This window comes from Vulpes lagopus, chromosome 4 (assembly GCF_018345385.1).
Source record: "Vulpes lagopus strain Blue_001 chromosome 4, ASM1834538v1, whole genome shotgun sequence".
Lineage (NCBI taxonomy): Eukaryota > Metazoa > Chordata > Mammalia > Carnivora > Canidae > Vulpes > Vulpes lagopus.
The window spans coordinates 50,984,614-51,004,844 of NC_054827.1; the positions used below are offsets into that span (position 1 = coordinate 50,984,614).

Consider the following 20,231-nt stretch of genomic DNA (forward strand, 5'->3'; position numbering starts at 1 on the left):
TTTGAAAATAATCAAATAACCATAGAAGGATTCAAGTGGCAGGATCAACCTGTGCCTTCTTATATAAGGTAGTGAATTTACAGAAAGCCCAATTCAATTTTCTTATCAAAAACAACAAAACCAAGGACACGGCCTTAGAATCCCTTGCTTTGGGTCAATCCCTTTAGCTAACAACTGTGTCAAAAAAATTGAGGGCTTATCATCCTGGGTAGAGAGTGACCTTTTCAGAAGAATCATGGTGTCTTCCTCCCACCCAGCAGGCCACAACCTGTTCCCCAGGCCAGTGGGTTACTGTGCACTCAACCTGATTTTAAGTCCTTTAAAAGGATAAGCCACAAACAGGAGCCATGAGCTCTCACTTGGAGTTGCTGGTGATGTAGTAGGGGAGATAAAACTCAAGAGGGGAGATAGCTATACTCATAAGTTGAGATGGAGGGAATGTTAATAAGTCCATTTTGTTCTTTTGTAGATTCAGAGAAAGATCTTAAAATTGTCTCTTTAAAATCAGCCTTTTGAGAGACATTTGTGAAGGAGAAAAGACTGTAATAGGTTCTCCAAAAATTATCTGTTGAGAATGGTTCTTATACAGACAAATTTGGGAAATGGAGAGATGACCATGAGGCCATACACATGCAGTGGGAAATTCCTTGGTCTCACTGAACGTTGCATTAGCAACACTACCACAGCCACACACACAAAGGTGCTAAAGCCTAGTATAACCAAATAGAGTATATCTCATGAAAACTTCAATAATACTAAACTACATCAATTATGATGGGGGGAAAAAAGGACCACAAACATTGTAAATGTGTTAGTATGGCTTTTAGAGGAAATGGATTAAGGATAAAGAGCTATTGATGGCAGTCATATGGCAATGAGGTCAACACTGCAGCCAGGCACAGACATGCCCCCGGCTGGATTTTAAACTGGGATAATTAAGCTTTATTTACTTCATGCAATGCCCATTATTTTAACCTTCTATTTGTGGGAATGCCAAGACGCAGCAAAACACAGCACAATTAATAGGTTAAATTTATTTTCACTGGATTTACTAAAATAAAAAATTTGGTTTAAATTATTCTCAAATTGCTTTCAGACATTTGGCAAGTGAGAATTGATACAATAAAAACTAAACATTTTCAACTTGTTACTGGTTTGAGAGGCTGGCCAGAGAAGGTTCAGAAATCACACAAGGAGGCTGTTCTTCCAGAAGTGAACGTGGGGCTGGTGGAGGGGTTCAGAGTCAAAGGGTCTCCACAGGTCTGCACCCGATTAAAACTCTGGATGCCCTGCCCAGCTCTTTACCTGGCAGGAGCAACATCATGTAATTATTGATCATGCCTGTTGCCGGCAGCAAAGGAAGAGGGTCGAGCTGCACCTCTGTTTTCCTGATGGTCACAAGGGGTTCTTTTTCTCTCCCTTCCCCCTGCCCGCCCCCCCTTGGATTTCTTGCAGCCAAGTTGAAATCTCCCCTAGTTTTGATTACAACTTGAAAAAATAACACTTCCAAAACCCACAATTTGAAACAAGGAACCAAAAGAATAATTTGCCACAGAAAGAACATTAAGATATTTTTATAATACTTTAAAAACAAAGTATTACATCTGGAATTCAGTAGAGTGAAACTGGCACCTCAAACAATAATAGAAGATTATACAAGTAAAAGGTAGAATAATGAAAAGAAATAGTAATTATACCAAAGACAGGTTTATAGAAAACAACACTGGTGAACTTTGTATTCATAGACTTACTTGAAAAGAACTGCTAACGTGACATTTTCTCTAATATTGTCATTGCTCTGCACCTATCCTGACGCCAGTCTCTATAAACACTGTTGAATGTGGATCAGAAAATTAAAGCCGATTAAGAACTATTTATATGATCTGTGTGCCAAAGTGGATTAGACTCTCTGATAGTACTTTCAGTTGGGAGTAAAGTTTTAATGAAGTGACTTCAATGCATTTATTAGAAACGGGCATTGCCAGACTCTAGGCATGGAAACCTGTAGTTCAGAGGGGCAAAGAATTTTTGATCATTCCCACTTGTTCTGTATTTATGGTTCTTGTTTAAAAGTACATCTTCAGATTTTAACATTGTAATATACTGTTCTGGATTTTTATAAAGAGATGTTTATTGATTTAGTTTCACGTATACACTCACTCATTCAATATTTATCCAGTGACCACGGTGTATGTTGGCACCGTTTTTGAAACTAGAGACAACACAGTGGATAAAAGAGACTCCTCCCGCCAGACATCCCTGCCCTCATGGAATGGACATTCTTCCTCAGAACAGGTGAAATGCTTAACAGCATGGATCAGCCTCTGACTTAGTGATGTGAAAATGAAATGTTACATTTCTTTAAGTTGGTAAAAAATGATAACATATCGTTGACGTGGGAAGCCCAGTCAAGTTTACAAGAACAGCTAAGAAAGTTCTAAATATGTCTTATCAACTAACCATTAATTGCTGTAAAAAGGTCAGCTCAGGCCCCAACTTCACAACCTGGGGACTTCAAAAACAATAATGAAAAGTAACATTTTTATTAATCTTGGGAATTAATTAAGATCATTAGCCCAGAATCACAGTTTATTTATTCATTGTGGGCTGTTACATGCCTACCTCATCTTTAACTCCTATTATTATTTATAAAGAATTTACACTTTTACTCCTCTCAGTCAGGGCATGGCTTCATATTTTTACAATCTATTCAGTATCCTCCTTGCAAAAAAAAAAAAAAATGCAAGTTGGAGCAAATCCCATAAGGCAGAATTTACCACCTGCAACAATTAAGACAAATATTTTAATAGCAATAAATCTGTCCAGAACAGAAAGTCCTAGTGGTTAGAACAGTGGTGATTACAAAAGCAGTGGTTAGAACATTTTTTTTATGGAGAAGAAATAAAAGGAGGGGGTGTTGGGGAGGGGATGGCCACTCAAGAGTATCTGAAACCTTGCTCTGGGGCCCGCGGTGGGGGGAGCTAAGACTGCCAGGGGAAACGAACAGAAGGAGCGTGCTGGCTAGCAACAGATGAAGACAGTAGTGCAGGCGTCTGACCTTGACAGGGATGCACCCTTGTTCTCATTCATACTCTGTCAAGTTTCTCTCCCTCCCTCAGAGGACCAGTCAGTCTGGTCAGCCAGATCCGCCCCCCCCGCCCCCCCTCAGCTGCAGCGCTGACATCTTCTGCTTTTCATCGTAGGACTAAATGCAGGAGGATGAGGGCTGGGGAGCCCCCGGGGAATGAGGTCTAGCAGGCCATCTGCGTGAGGGCTCCCGGGGGCTGGGGTCTGAGGTCCTCGCTGATGCTCGTAGGGAGGGAGATCCGCCTGGGCAGACCCCGGGGAGGGGGGCAGGGTTTGCCCTCTGAGCTCCCGTGGTTGTTTCCGGTGGGTCTTCTCTGGCCTCCTACTTATAGTGGCAGGAGACATCCTGAGGAAGTCTGCTTAAAAAATTTTTATTGCCATGGGGTGCCTGGGTGGCTCTGTGGGTGAAGCATCTGTCTCCAGCTCAGATCATGATCCTGGGGTCCTGGGATCGAGCCCCACGTAGGGATCCCTATGGAGAGTCTGCTTCTCCCTCTCCCTCTGCCCCTTGCCCCCTGCTTGTTCTCTCTCTCTCCCAAGTAAATAGATAAAATCCTTAAAAAAAATATTTTTATTGCCAGCAAACTGGCCCAGGGTAAAGCTCACTCATAAAGGGTGTTTAAAAGCTTGCTGATTTCTGGTTTGGAGATCTTCATGATCAGTGTAGTAGAGAAGCTGAGATATTCGTAGCCAACGATCGTAATGACGCCAGTAGCCAGAATGTGCACAACACTTTCTGGTCTATAGAGGTTCCCTTCCACTGTCTCGTTTGACCCTGAGAGCCCAGATGAGGTCTGCTCATCAGCTCAGTGAGGTCAGATTTCACATCATGTAAAATGGAAGGGGGGATTTTTGTTTTGAATCTGTTAATCTCTTTCCATTATCCCATACATAAAGTAATAAGAAAAATTAAATGCTAAACTGTATGGTATTGGTTATGTAAAATGATGACCTAAAGAAAGTCTGTAAGGGCAAGACAGTCCAAATCCACCCAAAGGATGAGCTGTGGGCTGAGCCTGGATACATGAGGATTTAGAGAGAAAGTGCTAGAGACACGGCCTTCCTTTGTGGAGGGACCAGGAACCAAAGCACAGAGACGGGGATTAGGCCAGCTACACGGAAAAAGCAAAACTGACTCCAGGCAGAATGATCTAGTCTAGCCCCAAGCACAAATCTGGCTTGGGCCAAACACTGGCTCCTTTCCACAGAAGGAAGAAAAATGAACACAGTGATCATATTAATCAATTAGTCTCCTGTTTCCAACATCAATTCCCAGAGCGAATTAGTTACTTCGTTAAGTAGAAGAGTCTCCCCTGATTTAGATCATTAATGAATATTACTAAGTAGAACCCGATTTGTATTTCCAAACTTTTGCATTTCATACCCTCGATAGGGCTTAGGGTCACGATGGGGTGACTTTGAGGCTCCAGACCCGCCGTCACCTTCTCTTCATCCCCCAGGCTCCTCCCTATAGGAGCCATCTCACTGAACTTGCCCTAAAGTCCAGATGCTTTAGCATTCTGTCTCTATCAATCTTAAAACGAACACTGGGATAAACGCTATCATCTTGACTGTCTTGATGCTGCGTCTAATTTTAGTTTCATTGTACCAAAATGACTGACGTGGGTTTAACTGCTTTTATCTGATGGATGTTGGTGCATCAGACAGATGCTTGCTCTTACAATTATTGGCCTGCTGGATTCTGACTAATTTATGGAATGAGATAGGGTATATTTCCTCCAACAACACATCCTGTTCAATGACAGTATCATCAACAAACATCTAGAAAGGTCTAGTTATGTTCAAAATATTCGCTAATCACTGAGAGAGGTGTGGCCAAGGCCTCTGGCCTCAGGGGACGGACAGGTTGTGAGATGGGACACACAACTACACACAAGCAACGCTAAAGGTGAGAGTGTGACCAGTTAGGTGGGGTTGACTTAAGTTTTCTGGAAGGAGCTTCAGGGTCAGCCCCCAAACTAGTGACAGGAACAGGGAAAAGGGTGAAGGTTTCTAGTCCAGGGGACAAAGTGTGGCAAGCCAACTTTCAGGTAAGACTCCAAACCATGCTTTTCTTCGACGATACCTGAACAGATGGCTACTGTATTATCCTCCTGTTTTTTCTGCACCCAGTACCGTCTCTGAAGCTCCACCCCACTGAAGCATTCCCATATTAACTTTCCTAAACAACACCTCTGACCATGTCAGAGACAGCCACGTACACACTGTCACTTTACAATATGGTCCCCCTGCAACTGTGCCCTTCGTTATTTATTCCTCTAGAGCAGAGGTCAGCAAATTCTTTCTGTAAAGGACAGATAACAAATATTTTTGGCTTAGCAGACTATATATGGCAACTACAGTTCACCCTTAAACAGCACAGGCTAGAACTGCACCAGTCCACTTACACATGGATTCTTAATTTTTATTTATTTATTAAAAGAGTTTATTTACTTATTAAGAGTTTATAAGGGAGAGACAGAGGGAGAAAGGGAGCTAGGGGTGGGGAGAGGAAAGGACAGGAGAGGAGCAGGGAGGAGGGGGAAAGGGACAAAGAGACTCACACTGAGCGTGGAGCCCAATTTGGAGCTTGATCTCAGGACTCTGAGAGCATGACCTGAGCTGAAACCAAGAGTTGGCTGCTTGCCTGACTGAGTCCCCCAGATGCCCCCTATGTGGATTTTTTTCTAATACAGCACTGTAAATGTATTTCTCTTACTTATGATTTTCTTTTTTTAAAAGATTTTATTTATTTATTCATGAGACACACACACAGAGGCAGAGACATAGGCAGAGGGAGAAGCGGCTCCCTGTGGGGAGCCCCATGTGGGACTCAATCCCAGGACTCTGGGATCATAACCTGAGCCAAAGGCAGATGCTCAACCGCTGAGGCGTCCAGGTGCCCCTGCCTTATGATTTTCTTAACAACATTTTCTTTTCTATAGCTGATTTCAGTGTAAGAATACAGTATGTAATATATACGACGTACACAATATGTGTTAAATGACTATTTAATTACTGGTAAGGCCTCCAGCCAACAGTGGACTATTAGTAGGTAAGTGTTTTGGGGAGTCTAAAGTATACAGATTTTCAACCATGCATAGGATTGGTGCTCCTAATGCTTGCATTATCCAAAGATCAACTGTACTCATTTCTGCTGACATAGCACAAAAGTTGCTGCAGACACCTGGTGAACAGCAGATGAGGCCGGCCCTCGGGCCATGGTTTGCTGACCACTCTGTAGGAATCCCAAGGTTCAACCATGCTGAACTCTAGGCTGTTCCCATTCCAGGCTGTCCAGGCTAAAGCCTGGTCTCCTTCCCTGGAGCACTCTTACACTCCCTGTCGAGGTCAAGGTCCGACACGGTCTTCTGTTCACCTCACAGGCCCCTGCCTCGTGACACCTTTCCTTTCTTGCTGTCCCAATCAGCTCCTTCATCGGACATTTGTCGGCTGCCCACTGCGTGCCAAACCCTTGCTAAGTGCTGAGTATACAAAGTGAATGGCAGGCTGCTGTGGGTGAGCATTATAATCTAGTAGAGGCAGGGACAGGCAGTAGATGATGTCAACAGAATGAAGAAGTCAGACGAAGTTTCCCGTCCCCTGACTTGCTGTACCACCTTGGGTCCACAATGAAACACCACGCGCCTCTGTGCATACAGCCCACTCACACGGATCCGTGCACACAGGAGGTACGCCAAAAACACTTACGAAACCGAATTAAAGTAAGTTGAAATTGACAGCGCCTTCCATCCACCTGACACACGAGCACAAATTTTAGAACCTTAATATTTCTCAGTGTGTAAAAATACTGTGTCAAGGTGAGAGGACAGACTTCTAAAGAACGTGGATGTCGATCGAAGAAACAGGAAACGAACAGGAGCCAGAAGCTGATCTCTTTCCTCTCCCTCTCCCTCTCCCTCTCCCCTCCCCTCTCTCTCTCTCCTCTTTTTTCTTTTCTTTCTTTTTCTTCTTTCTTTTCTTTCTTTCTTTCTCCTTCCTTCCTTCCTTCCCTTCTTCCTCCCTTCCTCCTTTCTTTCTTTCTCTCTCTCTCTTTTTCTTTCTTTCTTTCTTTCTTTCTTTCTTTCTTTCTTTCTTTCTCTCTCTCTTTCTTTCTTTCTTTCTTTCTTTCTTTCTTTCTTTCTTTCTTTCTTTCTTCTTTCTTTCTTTCTTTCCCTCCCTTCCTCCCTTCCTCCCTACCTTCCTTCCTTCCTTCCTTCCTTCTTTCTTTCTTTCCTTTCTTTCTTTCCAAACACATTCAACAACAATACAACAACAACTCTGTGATCATCCTTGCCGGGTGAAGTGACTTCTTATTCAGGGGAACGCAATTATGAAGATTACACTAAGGAGATGGGACTGCCCCGAGGAGATCAGAAAGGAGTAAATGGAACCCTGGAACCGTCTTAGGAACACCATATGTTTTCAGGTACCAATCTTTAAATTAAACCACCTATTGAACCACCTTCACGGGGCACTGCTAGTTATAAATGGGCTCCACCTGACGGGCGGGGAATCCTAGGAGAGCTTAGGACTCTCTAGAAGCATTAACAAATCCCAGCCGTTTCATTATTTGTCATTCAGCGACTGTTAATATTTCTTTTTGTGTTCCTACTGAAGCTTGAAATTAACATGGCTTTTTGTTTATTTCTTCATTTCTGCATCCTTGTCAGCTCATCTCAGGATTCCAGTTTGTTAGGTGGCCGCTGCAGAGCCGAATAAAAAAGCCCAAAGACACGCGTTGACTAGTAAAAGGCTCTGCATGAAAATACATTTCTTTTTTTCACCTCTCAGAAGTAGGATGGTTTACCTTAAAATAAATATTTAGCACCAAGGACGCCTTTATCAAGAATCATTTCAACACGGACCCTAGGCTCTCTCATCCCCAAAGGCAGAAAGGGCGGGAGGCAAAGCTTTCTGCAGATGATGACAAAGAAGAGTGTGGGTGGGTATGAGAAGGTGGGAAAGCAAGGGGGAGCCCATCTCCCAAGAACGCTCCACCCTCACCCCAAAGACTCCTGAAGCAGCGTTTGGCGGCAGTCATTCCAAATCACTCTGGGAAGGAGGGCCATTCTGCTGGATTCCAGTGGATTCCACTGCCTCTTCCTTAGGACCTGCAAACTCTGACATCAGGTACCCAATGTTGAACTTATGTTGCTCACTTGGAACGCTGCCCCACAAGGTGCCTCGGGTGTTGAGGGGAAGCTGTCCTATGAGGGCTTTTATGGGGCAAGAGATGGTTCTTTTTTTTTTTTTAATTATTTATTTATTTATTTATGATAGTCACAGAGAGAGAGAGGCAGAGACACAGGCGGAGGGAGAAGCAGGCTCCATGCACCGGGAGCCCGATGTGGGATTCGATCCCGGGTCTCCAGGATCGCGCCCTGGGCCAAAGGCAGGCGCCAAACCGCTGCGCCACCCAGGGATCCCAAGAGATGGTTCTTAAAGGACAGACCACGACACGCATGGGTATCTTGAATGTCCCCAGGAACAGAATAATCAGGGACTCTATCCAAAACTGGCTTGAAGAAATGCCTCCAACGTGGCAACCCATTTTTAACTTCACGTTAAGATCAGCCAAGAGTCTTCAGAAGACGGAATCCTTTTCATGTCTGTGGGCACGTGTATGTTTAAACGTGCTTCCTGAACTTCCCAACCAGGACGGGAGGGCGCAGCCCTTCTGTTTTGGAACACAGCCACCTGACAAAGCTCAGCGGGCAGCCTGACGGTGGGCCTGTGTATCTTCTGAAGCTTGCTTCCACAGGCTGTGTCTCGGTGTGTCATGGGGCCCGGGGCCCCAGTTGGACCACACGGCCACTGCCTTACATGGCACCCCCACCCCAGTGTGCCTGCCCGTGAATTTCCCGTGCAGAATATCATGATGCTATATTCATCCTTCCTCTTGGCTGATGTTGACTCACTAGATGATAAAGCTGAGCTGACTCACTATATGATAAAGCCACTCTTCAGTCTCTATTTTGGGTAGACTTTGCACTTTGGGGGAGCTGGTAACACACCTTTCCTAATATAAATGTACAGGCGAGGCCATTAAATGCAGCTCTCTGATGGAGCCTAGAAGTTTCAATTGGGTCAATGCCTTCACCACTATAACACATAACCAATTTGAAAAGGAAATTTGCAAAGTTCTCTCTGGCTTTAGCTTTTAAGCCTTCTCTTCCTTGGCTTGCTTTTGTACTAGAAGCATGCTGCCATCCCAAATGAGGACTGGGGATGGGTTGGAGGTGGATGGGGCAGGAGGTGGTAAGCAGTCCTGCTATTCAGTCGTCTTTATTAAAAGCTGATCTCAAAACTTGATGGTGAATTTTCAGAACGCCAGACACGTCTATAAATAAACAGAAGCACATATCCACTTCCACAGCTGAAAGATTTCTGGATTACCTGCCATTTTACATACTGAGGCCTGGTGCTCCATCCACCTTTCCATTGCACCCCAGCCTTAGTGTGGACAAGCAAGAGGTGACTGTGAAGGATTATCTCCAATGGCTGCTAAACACCATGTATGAAAAAAAGGCTCATTTTCTGTGAATCTAAATTAAGTTGGTTTGCTTTACAGGACAATGAAGGATGTGTGGCAACCACCAGGAGCCCATCTAAAGATCCTTGTGTACCAGCCCTGGTACTCCAAGAAGAAACGGTTCTTGGAAGGCAGCCTGGACTCTGCACTGCAGCCACCACCGCTCCAAGGAGTAGAAGGCCACAAGTTCTCGGAGCTGGTATATCCCTGTATTTCTTTGTGATCCGGGACCCTGCTTCCAGGACAATCTCTCCTGGGACCTGGAAATGCCCCAGGTCACAGTGGTTTGGCCTGAGTGGGCCCTGCTCTTTCTAGCCCAAGAATCATAATGGCATTCTTCGAGTCTGGTTCCTCCCCTTAGTTTGCCACCTCTGTGAGTGGCCCACTTTGGTACAGATCCCAAGCCATGCTGGGGCTCGGCTCAGAGGCAGGGACCAAATCGGCTATGCCCCAGCTTCCACCCTTTATATGGTGTAGACTCCAGGCCATATTGCTTCCGCACTGGAAGAAAAATGCCCTTACTGCCAATTAGCTGTAACATGGCATTCTAGACCTTTGTAATTCAGTCCAACTTACCTCCCCAGGCTAAGCCATCACCACCATAGGTTTGTTCTTTCATTCATTCATCCACTCATTTAGGGGCATCCCCTGAGGACTTACAGTGAGTCAAGCACTGTTCTTGGCACCAGAGGCTCTAACTAGGGGTAGAGGTGGCCGGACCTATAAACATACATGTTCAATAAACAGTCAGCATAAAGATTGGGGCACCAAAGAGGGAGATGTCGATTCTACCTCCACCAGGGCTCAGCCATCGCCTGTAGGAAGCTTTCCTTAGTCACCCCCAGCTGTATACTTGCCTGGCCCCCTCTTCTGGGTCCTTCGGGCGGGCACGGCAGCAATGAATATGCTCCACAATGGCCCCCACAAGAATTAATAGTCCTTGAGATCAGGAACAGTGTTTTTGCTCAGCTTTGTGCTCTCTGTCGCTAATGGCACAGTGGCTTGTACACAGCAAGTGCTCTGTGCATGTTAATTATTGATTTGAATGCACCTAATGGTAAATCTTAGAATCAGAGTCAATAGCCAATGTGCTGAACATAGAACACTTAATGTTACTTAAGAATTCCAGTTTTAATTTTTATTTATTTATTTATGTATTTATTTTTAAAGATTTTATTTATTCATTCATGAGAGACACATACACACTGAGAGAGGCAGAGACACAGGCAGAGGGAGAAGCAGGCTCCCTGCAAGGAGCCTGACGTGGGACTCGTTCCGAGGTCTCCAGGACCAGGTCCTGGGCTGAAGGTGGCGCTAAACCACTGAGCCATCTGGGATGCCCCTGGTTTTAATTTTAACAAAGGGTATGAGTAGTAAATCATCTCCATTCTGTCTCACTCCCCCATCCATGTGTCAAGTCCATCGCCAGGCACCCCTTACCAGCACCTGGAGGAAATACTAGTCCCCTGGACCCTTAAACTCGCAGACCTCAAGGAGTAAGGGTGGTTCTAATAATTAGCGCCTCTTGCCCTAAACTGAATGAAATTCTGGCTAAAACCATTCATCTTTGTGCTTAATAACAGTTCTGGAGCTGGTGGATGGCTGAGGGAGCATGAAAATAATCTAGATATGAGATGAAACAAAATTTCCCACAGAGAGGGCAAAGATCTCTGGGGAGAACCAGGTCTAGTGTCCTTCTCAGCCAAGCTCTGGGAAGTAGAGTCTGAGTACATCCAGGGGGTAAAGTCTACCCTTATACCTAAGCACCCCCAACCTACTGTGAGGTGCTGCCAAGGTCAGGTCAGCAAAAACAGATGGCCTACGAGGCCTGGAAGGATGAATCCAGTGGGCCACCATGTGCAAGTGTGCATGCACGCGTGTACACACACACACACACACACACACACACACACACACACACACTCTGCCCCTCTCACTGCCCCAGAAGTCTGGCCAGACCCAGCCTAGTGAAATCTTGCTCCTTGGCCGTGTGAGTCTGCCACTAATGACTCTCTCATGATCAAGATGCTCCCCCTTTGCATTCTCTTGTTTCGCAGGCTCCTTGCGCTTCTCTACAACACCCATCCTTCCCAGCTCCTGTCCTCATAACTACCTCTAACTGGGAATGACTGTCAAGTAAATGATAACTTGGCCTCTGAATGTCAGAAGCAGCCGAGTGGCAAACACAGACTGGAAGACACAGAAAGGTCTGAAAGCAGTGGCTTCTTACTCTCACCTCTAGAGTCTGGGTCAGATGTGAAGGGTCGAAGAAGAAGCTGATGGCTCCTGTCTGGTTCTCTTCCAAGGGCTTTCCTGGGGTGGTGAGGGGGGAAGGGGTCTGATCCCAGTTATAGGTAAATATCTCAGAGGGCTGGTCTCCTATTTATTTTCAACTATGGCCTACAATTTTAGCATCAAATGCTTCCCTGCATAACATGGTACAGGATAATATTTGTGTATCTATCGTACGTCTCTGGTGACTACTATTTTTAACATCAGAGATGAATTCCCATGTAAAATTACTTTCCCTCTTCCCACCTCCCACTCAACCAACACCCAGACAGCAAACTTAAAAATACTAACGTTCATTACAAGGAGAATTCAGCCTATGTGTATATTTAATGTTACCAGCACAGAACCTGAAAAAAAAAGTCTGTGAAAAGGATCATTAACTCAGAAGACTTTGGGGTACTTTCAGGAGCTTATGTATACTAAAATATATCACAATTTTATTTTCAGTTTAATTAAGAGCTCATGTCTTATGGTATCACCGCAAGTCAAACCCTAATATTCCCAAAGCATGGGAAGAGAAATTCTCAAAATGAGAATGTTCCTAATTGCCAGCTGGTGACCCAGAGCAATAGCTAAAGATTAATCTCATTACAGCTTGGAGGTGCCCGGTGAGTGCTATGAGCCCTGTGGTCTCCTCCCCAAGAGCTGTCAGGGAAGCTCTGCTGGGGGGCGAGGGGGGGTGGTAGCGGACACACTTACCAAGCCGGACACGCGCCATCAGACACAAGTGGTTTGCATTATGCTGGTGTTAATGGGACAGCCTAATCCAGCCACCACAATAAAGTTCATGGGCAAAAGAGAACCCTGAAGTTCTCAGCATTAAGATTTTGCTAGTTTAAGAGCATCATATTGAAGTTATTTACGTTATACACTCTCTTATGAGAAAGAATCAGCTTGCTCCCCAATTTGGAATGAAAATAAATATTTCATGTGAAAAGCCCAGAATTATTTTCACACATCGTTTATGCGTATTAGTGAAACTGGCAGAGGTGCCCGGTGCTCTGCCTGTTACAGGGGAGCTGCTCAGAGGTGACTCTCACCTATGGAGCCCTGATGGGACTCCTCTCCTGCACACATCTGCCCACCTCTGCCTGTCACCGGCTTCCCACTGGCCTGAGGGTAATATTTGACCTCATGTTTAGTTTTGTGGCTCAGAACTCCAGAATTACGGCTTGAATGTTGCCAGACAAGAGTCAGGACTAATTGGGGTCTAGAGATTTCTAACTCTGAAATTAGAAAAAGAGGAAAAAAAAGAAAAAAAGAAAAAAAGGAGCAGGAAAAGGACAGAGTCCAGAGAAATGAGTTAGTAACCCTGGGAGACAGAGCATCCCTGACAGGGACAAGGACCGAGACCGAGATGGCCCAGGGGCACAGGGAGGCCCAATGCCAGGTACTCAAAAAACAGGGAGCAGCAGAGACGATAGATTTTAAAGGGACGGCAGGGCAAGTTCCTCCGGAGCACTGCAGAGCACCTGTTAGCTGGCATGAAGGAATAGAGACCACGTCAGCCCACACCAGCCCGCGGTCCCCTTGTAGAGCACATCTGCCTATGTTTGGTGTCATGAGCACTAGACAGGGAGTCAGGGAACTGGGCCAAAGTCCTAGAGCTGGTCCTGCCCAATGGACAGAGGAGGGGCACACAGCAGGCCCCTTACCAGTCAGGTGTCTGAATCTGGCCAGTCTGCCTCACAGGCCTTTGGTCCGCCTTTGCTGAGGACCTGGCCTTTTCCTTAGCACCTGGCCAAGTGCTTAGACCTAGTATGTGTTCCACATAAGGGTGTTGAACAGGATCGGCTTGAAGGAGGTGGGGGGATTAGGTCACTGTCAAGATGGCTTTGGTGCCCTGATGCTGGGGTTCTGTGGGAACCGTCCTCCTGAGACAAAAGGAAAGCTCCCCTCCTTGTTATCCCAGCCCTGGACTGGCTACATATGTGGTTAGCTGCAGAGCCTGGCTTGCACGTCCCTATAGTCCGATCGTTTCTATTGTGCAAACACCTGGCACTGTTGCTGACAAACCCAGCATCCAATAACGTGGCAGTTGCTGGTAATTCAGACTCAGACGAGCCCTTTACCATTCTAGTTAATAAACTTCAGCATCCATGTCTGTGGAGGGGAGGCCAATGAATTCATGTTCTCTTTTTATACAATAAGGCTGCACAGGAGAGAGACGATGTCATTGAGGCTTGCTCTTCTGAGGTTTTGTGGGTTTTTTCCTCCGTACCAGTATTATATTGTTTAGAATCATTTGAACTCGGACCTGGCACTTCTGTATGAAACACAATGTATGCATGAGGAACTGGAATAAACTGGAAGCCCGGTGTCAGGAGAGCTGGCTGGGGCTGGGGCCGGGCTGGCGTGACTCCCACCTGGCTTTGTGTCCTGCAGCAAAGCAGTTTCTCAGTTTCCACACGTGTAAGTGGGGATGAAATGGAGTGGGCTCTGATGATTAAAGGAAGTAGTAGACATGATTGTACTCTGTAAAGTATCAAATTAGGTATTAAAAACAAATAATGAATTAAAAACTGTGTCTTAAAGAAACGAACCCAGATATTTTTTGGAATGGAAATGTACTATGACATACACTTATTTCTCCTTTCAGGGAAGCTATTGAATCTATCACACCCAGCTCGTATAAAAAGGGGAAAAAAATTCCTATCTTCCCAAATAAAATTTATGAAAGGTGAATGGATTTTAATGCACCAACATGCATTCTACATATAGACAGTTGTCTTTTAATTTTTTTTTTTTAAGATTTTAAACATTTATTTACTCACGAGAGACACACAGAGAGAGGCAGAGGCACAGGCAAAGGGAGAAGCAGGCTCCCTGCAGGGAGCCCAATGTGGGACTCGATCCTGGGACCCCGGGAACATGACCTGAGCTAAAGGCAGGCGCTCAACCACTGAGCCACCCAGGCACCCTGATTCTTTTAATTATTTATTTTTTGAAGAGTTTATTTATTAGAGAGAGTGAGCATTCATGCATACAGAGGGAGGGGCAAAGCACGAAAGAATCCCAAGCGTACTCCTTGCTGAGCACAGAGCCCAACACAGGGCTCGATCTCACGACCCCAAGATCATGATTCAACCCACTGAGCCACCCAGGTGCCTCTGTTGTTGCTTTCAAAGTTTCAGTAAACCAGTATTCAGAGAACTGACCAATCTGGTATAATTTCTAACTACAAAGTATCTGACACAGTAGTCTCTTTTTAGTAGAGATTATATATAAATTTAGTAATGGTTGGAGCTCATTTATTTGGCATCAACAACTATAAGGACATAAACCAGAACCCGGAAGTAAACTCCAAAAGGCCTTTGAGTACCACAAACAGGTATCCTAAAGTCCATGCACAAAGCTCATGCACGATGGCCATGGAGAGGCCTCCTCCAGAAGCCTGCTTCATACAAACACCACTCTGTGAGGGCGGAGCCATGGATCTGGCTCTGTGCCCCCTGCATGGTGTTGCCACATCCTGGACATGCACAGCAATCCTATTACTGTGTGCAGGGCAGGTGCTCTCTCTGTGGTGGGGACTACAACCCTGGATATCAAGTGGAAGCCCATCCTCATCTCTAAAATCAGGGGTGTGTGTGTGGGGGGGGGCAGTCAAAGCCATATGATAACAACTGTACTTTTATTTTGTTCCAACAGAAAATATAAAATGCCAAAAAAGCTGTGGCACCCACATAATGTTTTTCAATATATTAATCAAAATAGCATCTATATGCATCAGAAAAGAAAGCTGTGTGCATATGTACTAAACACAATTCAGCCTACACACATTATGTGGATGAAGCATACAGAAATGCTCCTACATGTGCAGTAAATGCCTAGGCAGGGAAGCAGGGACTAGGGGTTTACACTTCTAAAACTTCCAGGAGTTAATGACTTGTTCAAGGTCACAGGTCCAGCCTGAAGCTAGGATCCAAATCCTCTGGCTCTTATGCACTATTTTTTCATTACCTCTAACAAGTTTGGTGACTTGTTCTGCAGTCATGAGCAGGTTAGAACATCGCATTGGGAGGTGGGGGAAGGGGTTGGCATACTGACAGCAGTGAGCAGAGGCGGCTAAGGCCTGAGAAGACCAGAGACCGACTGCTCTGGGAAAACATGACAGGTCTGGAGGCAGAAAGACCCAGCTCTATCACTTAGTGGTTATGTGATCGCGGGCAATTTCGTTAACCTCTCTGAGTCTGTCTCCCCATTGATGAAACAGGCAAAATATTTAGCTGCAAGAGTCATGTAGAATAGAGATGATGTGCATATATAAAGTTCCTGGCACATAACAGGCACTTAAATGGCAGCTCTAGTTATTATTTTAAGAATTCACTGAACAGAGATAACAAGGGCCTTTTAACTTTGGAGCAAAGAGAATTAAATATCTAAAAAGAATGCCGAAGTGCATCTCTATAGATGAGCACATCTATCACACTCATAATGATAACCCTGCGGGATTAGGAAAAGGCTCAATGGGAGAGAGAAAGCCCCTTGGTAGAAGGAGCATGTATGTGGGAATCAGACACATCTGGTTCAAATCCCAGCAGCTACTTACTACTAGCCTTGTGCCACTTGGCAATTGGTTTCTTGAGATTCAATTTTCTCATCTACTAAGTGGGGCTGATAATGATTGTCACGAGGATTAAATGTAGGCCTGTGGCCTTTAGCAGGTGATTGCTAAATGTCAGTGCCGTTCTCCCTTCGTCCTCTACTCTGTATCAGAAGGCAATGGGTGCTATGGTGTCTTTTGCTTAGATTTCTGTCTAGAAAAATGAGACCATTTTAAGTATGGTGTTGAAATGGGTTTCAATCACTTGGAAAACATATACACATAGGACATTCTTTACTCTCCAATCCTGTGACTTGTGTGAACATTTCCAAAAATACCTGCATTCATCAGAGTATTAAAATACAGTATTCAGCATGCAGTAGGCACTCAATAAATGGTGCTGCAAGTTAAAGACATGCAAGGCGTAATAACTCGATTCTAAAAACGAGCAACTTCTGTGTGCACAAAGGGTACAGTCTTTCTAGGGAGTAATTAATTCTAAATGGAGATGGAGTCTGCAATGGAAAAAGCAGGAACATACTTCCCAGCCCCCCATTCAATAAGTAATCAAGAACGGTTAAACCTAAGTGTTCTCCATTACTCAGCACTTTGGGTGAAGCAGACTATTTGATTTCAAGTTAGCAGAAATGCATCTGATCTTCCTGACTCACGAAATAAGTATGTTCACTCAACTGTCCCCTGTAGCTCTCCCAGCTTGAGAGACACGCACTCACAAGCTGACCCAGACTCAAGGTATGTCACCCGGCCCAAGGAGGAATATCCCCATCTCCACCACAAAGATGATGTGGCATGACAGTGACACATCCCAGCCACACTCAGGTCGGAGCTCTGGAGAGTGTCCTCCTGCAGGGCAAGACTGAAGGCACGTGCTGAGGGATAGCTCTTGTCCCAGCACACGACCACCTCCTGTCTCTGGAGCCACACCGGAACGCTGTCCTGCTCTACCTGGGTCTCGAAGGGCCACCAGCCTGGATTCAGGGGTCGGGACAGGTCTCTCATTCTCTGCTGGCCAGCGCAGACATGGTCACACAAGAATAGAGATGGATGGTAGGCCGTGAGAGATGGGGGATGTTGTGACTGCTCTGGTTTGGCAGAAAGGTGTCAGGTGAGCAGAGGGAGGGTGGTTGGATGAGGGCCGTGGGGTCCAATGGAGGGGACACTCCCATGACAACCCCAGGGGAGGCGGGTGTCAGAGTCACTTATGGGGAGGGGTGCAGCTGGAGCCACGTGAGAAATCCCCTGCAGATCCGCTGAACGGTGGTACTTCTCTGCCTCAGACGACAGTTACAGTATAAAAATTCACAGGCTCCTCCCTTTCTATATGGCCTGCCATATGACCGGCATTTCTCCTACCTGGCTGCTCCTAGCACACCCTTGCCTCTGGCTGCAGGGTTCGCCATTTTGTCAAGAAAACAAAACGCCTGTCTCTAGCTCAGCGCCTGGACTTCACTCACAAACACCATCTCCATGAAAACCTAATAAAAAAGCAATAAAAGTGAAATATAGTTTATTAATATTCATACTGTCTCCCACTGCCAGCAGCCACATGTGTTCGGTCATTAAGGAGGAGGCTGCTTGTAGCCTGGTTTCCAGTGAACAGCAGTCCTTGTCATCAAAGTGACCAGCACAGTGGGCAGCCCCAAATCGGAGAGAAAGGCCTAAATATAAGTGCACGACCACTGAGAGGTCCAGGGCTACCTTTCATCGCCGGCTGGCTGGGCGGCCTCGGGGGATCCTCCACACCACCTCCCGGGGCCACCTACCCGTGCGATGGCGCTGATAATGCCAACCCAATTACGTGACATCTGTGCCACAAGGGAGGGAAGTTCTGTATCCATGAAACAGAAAGGGATATATCTGAGCTGGGGGACACTAAAAAAGTTTTCCAGGAGGCCAGAGGAAGGCGAGGCACCAGAATAAAGTGGAGCTGTTTGGTACAACCAGTACAGATTTCCAGGAAGAAGAGGCACACACACTCCAGAGAAAAACTTAGGGACGGGAGATTTACAAATAGACACAAAATACACCCTGTGAAAGATGTTTTGGACAAATTACCCAAAATTATGGGGAAGCGAGACTGGGGGAAAAATGGCTACTGAAACAGAGTTTAATGAAATCTTAGCCCCCTTAATAGAGCTTTTCTGTGATCACAGTGATTTCTCACTGTCCTCGAGGGAAAGGGCCTCCTCGTGCTCATTACAGCGCGCCGCCCTGCTACAGTGGGTGTCCAGGAACTGCCTCCCGATGAAGGGGGAAGGAGAAGGAACAACAAATCAAGATCTGGAGAAGGGTGGACGTGTGACTGGTTAAGACGTGGGCGAACCGGCCAGAAGGGGACAGCGTACTGCAGAGTAACAGCGGAGGCAAGGAGACGGTGCCCGGAAAGCCACTGACAATGTCACGTTTGTTGAACTTTGGTTGGTTTTCTCGATAGCAGCAGAGAAAGAACACAATATGCAGATCCACATGTGGTAATACGCCAATTTCTTTCTCATCGAAAGGCCCAGGAGATTATTCTGGAGAGAATAATAGCACTATCTCTGCGGAACCCAGGGCTGGGAAGGTGGAAAGGCCGGAGTCTTTATCGGCCGGGGAAGACAGCTGATGAGAGACCCAACAAGACCCAGGTACTCTGCACCTCCCCAACGTGGCAGGGCAAAGGAAGTATGTGACACCGGGGACCAGACACCAGACTGAAGGGACCCCCTGGAGTCAGCACTCCACAGGTGACACCTGCTTTAGAGGCTATGCTTTCCAGGTGCTTCCACAGGCCCTGCGTGGGTGCTTCACTTGGTCCTCACGTCCATACGAGGGCGTCAGTCTCCCTAGCATAGGGACCCACAGAGCTTAGGCACAGGATGGCTTTGTAACCTGCCCACGAACGCAGAGTCAGGAAGGGGCAGGACTGGAGCTTTATTTCAGGGTTGCCAACTCTAAAATCAGCTCTGCCGTATACTTTGGGAATACTAAAATATCATAAACAAAGGTCTTTTTTTTCCCCAGACCAGGATTAGTTCTCTTTAGAAGACAGAGGGAGAATGAGAGTCAGAGAGAGAGAGAGAAAGAGAGAGAGAGAGAGAAATGGACAGAGGGAGAGGGAGAGAGGGAGGGAGAGAAAAGGACACACACACACACCCCTCAGAGACGCTGGGAATTCCTGGCTCACTGTGCAGATGGAGCCCGGCCTTCAGGTAATCTCGCGTTCATCAGGGCACCACTAACCTCCACTTTCATACGCCAGGGTGCCTGGAGGCCACAAAGACAGCTAGGATAAAGCTGTTTCTTTTCTTCCCAAGACAATGAAAAAAGAAAACCCCCAATTTACTCTAGTGTTTCAGCCTAGCACCAGAGAAGTATAAATCATCCTCAAAATTCTGCTTTTGTAAGGGTTTTTCAATCCATTCCTATAGCTGGTGCACGAATACAGCTCTCAAAACCACTCCTATTCTAGCTGGCATTTTTTTAACAATTCTAGGTCCAATGTACAAATAAATCCAAAAAGGCTTCAATCTCGGTTCACAGTAAAATCCCATCCTATTCCAAATCCTCAGCCTACAAAAGTTCTTTCTTCTTTTTAAATATTTAACTTATTGAAGTGAAATCCACAGAACATAAAATGAACCATTTTACAGCAAGCCATCCGGTGGCATCTAGTAACCTCACAACACGAGGCAACCATCACCTCTCTCTAGTTCTGGAACATTCCTACCGCTCAGAAGTAAAACCCCTTCTCCACCAGCAGTGGTTCCC

General features: G+C 45.8%; 1 protein-coding gene across 9 annotated transcripts in view; it reads right to left on the reverse strand.

Annotated features, from left to right (window-relative positions):
- HIPK2 (homeodomain interacting protein kinase 2) overlaps window positions 1-20,231 on the reverse strand; it is a 192,476-nt gene that overhangs the window by 96,856 nt on the left and 75,389 nt on the right. The window lies entirely within an intron of this gene.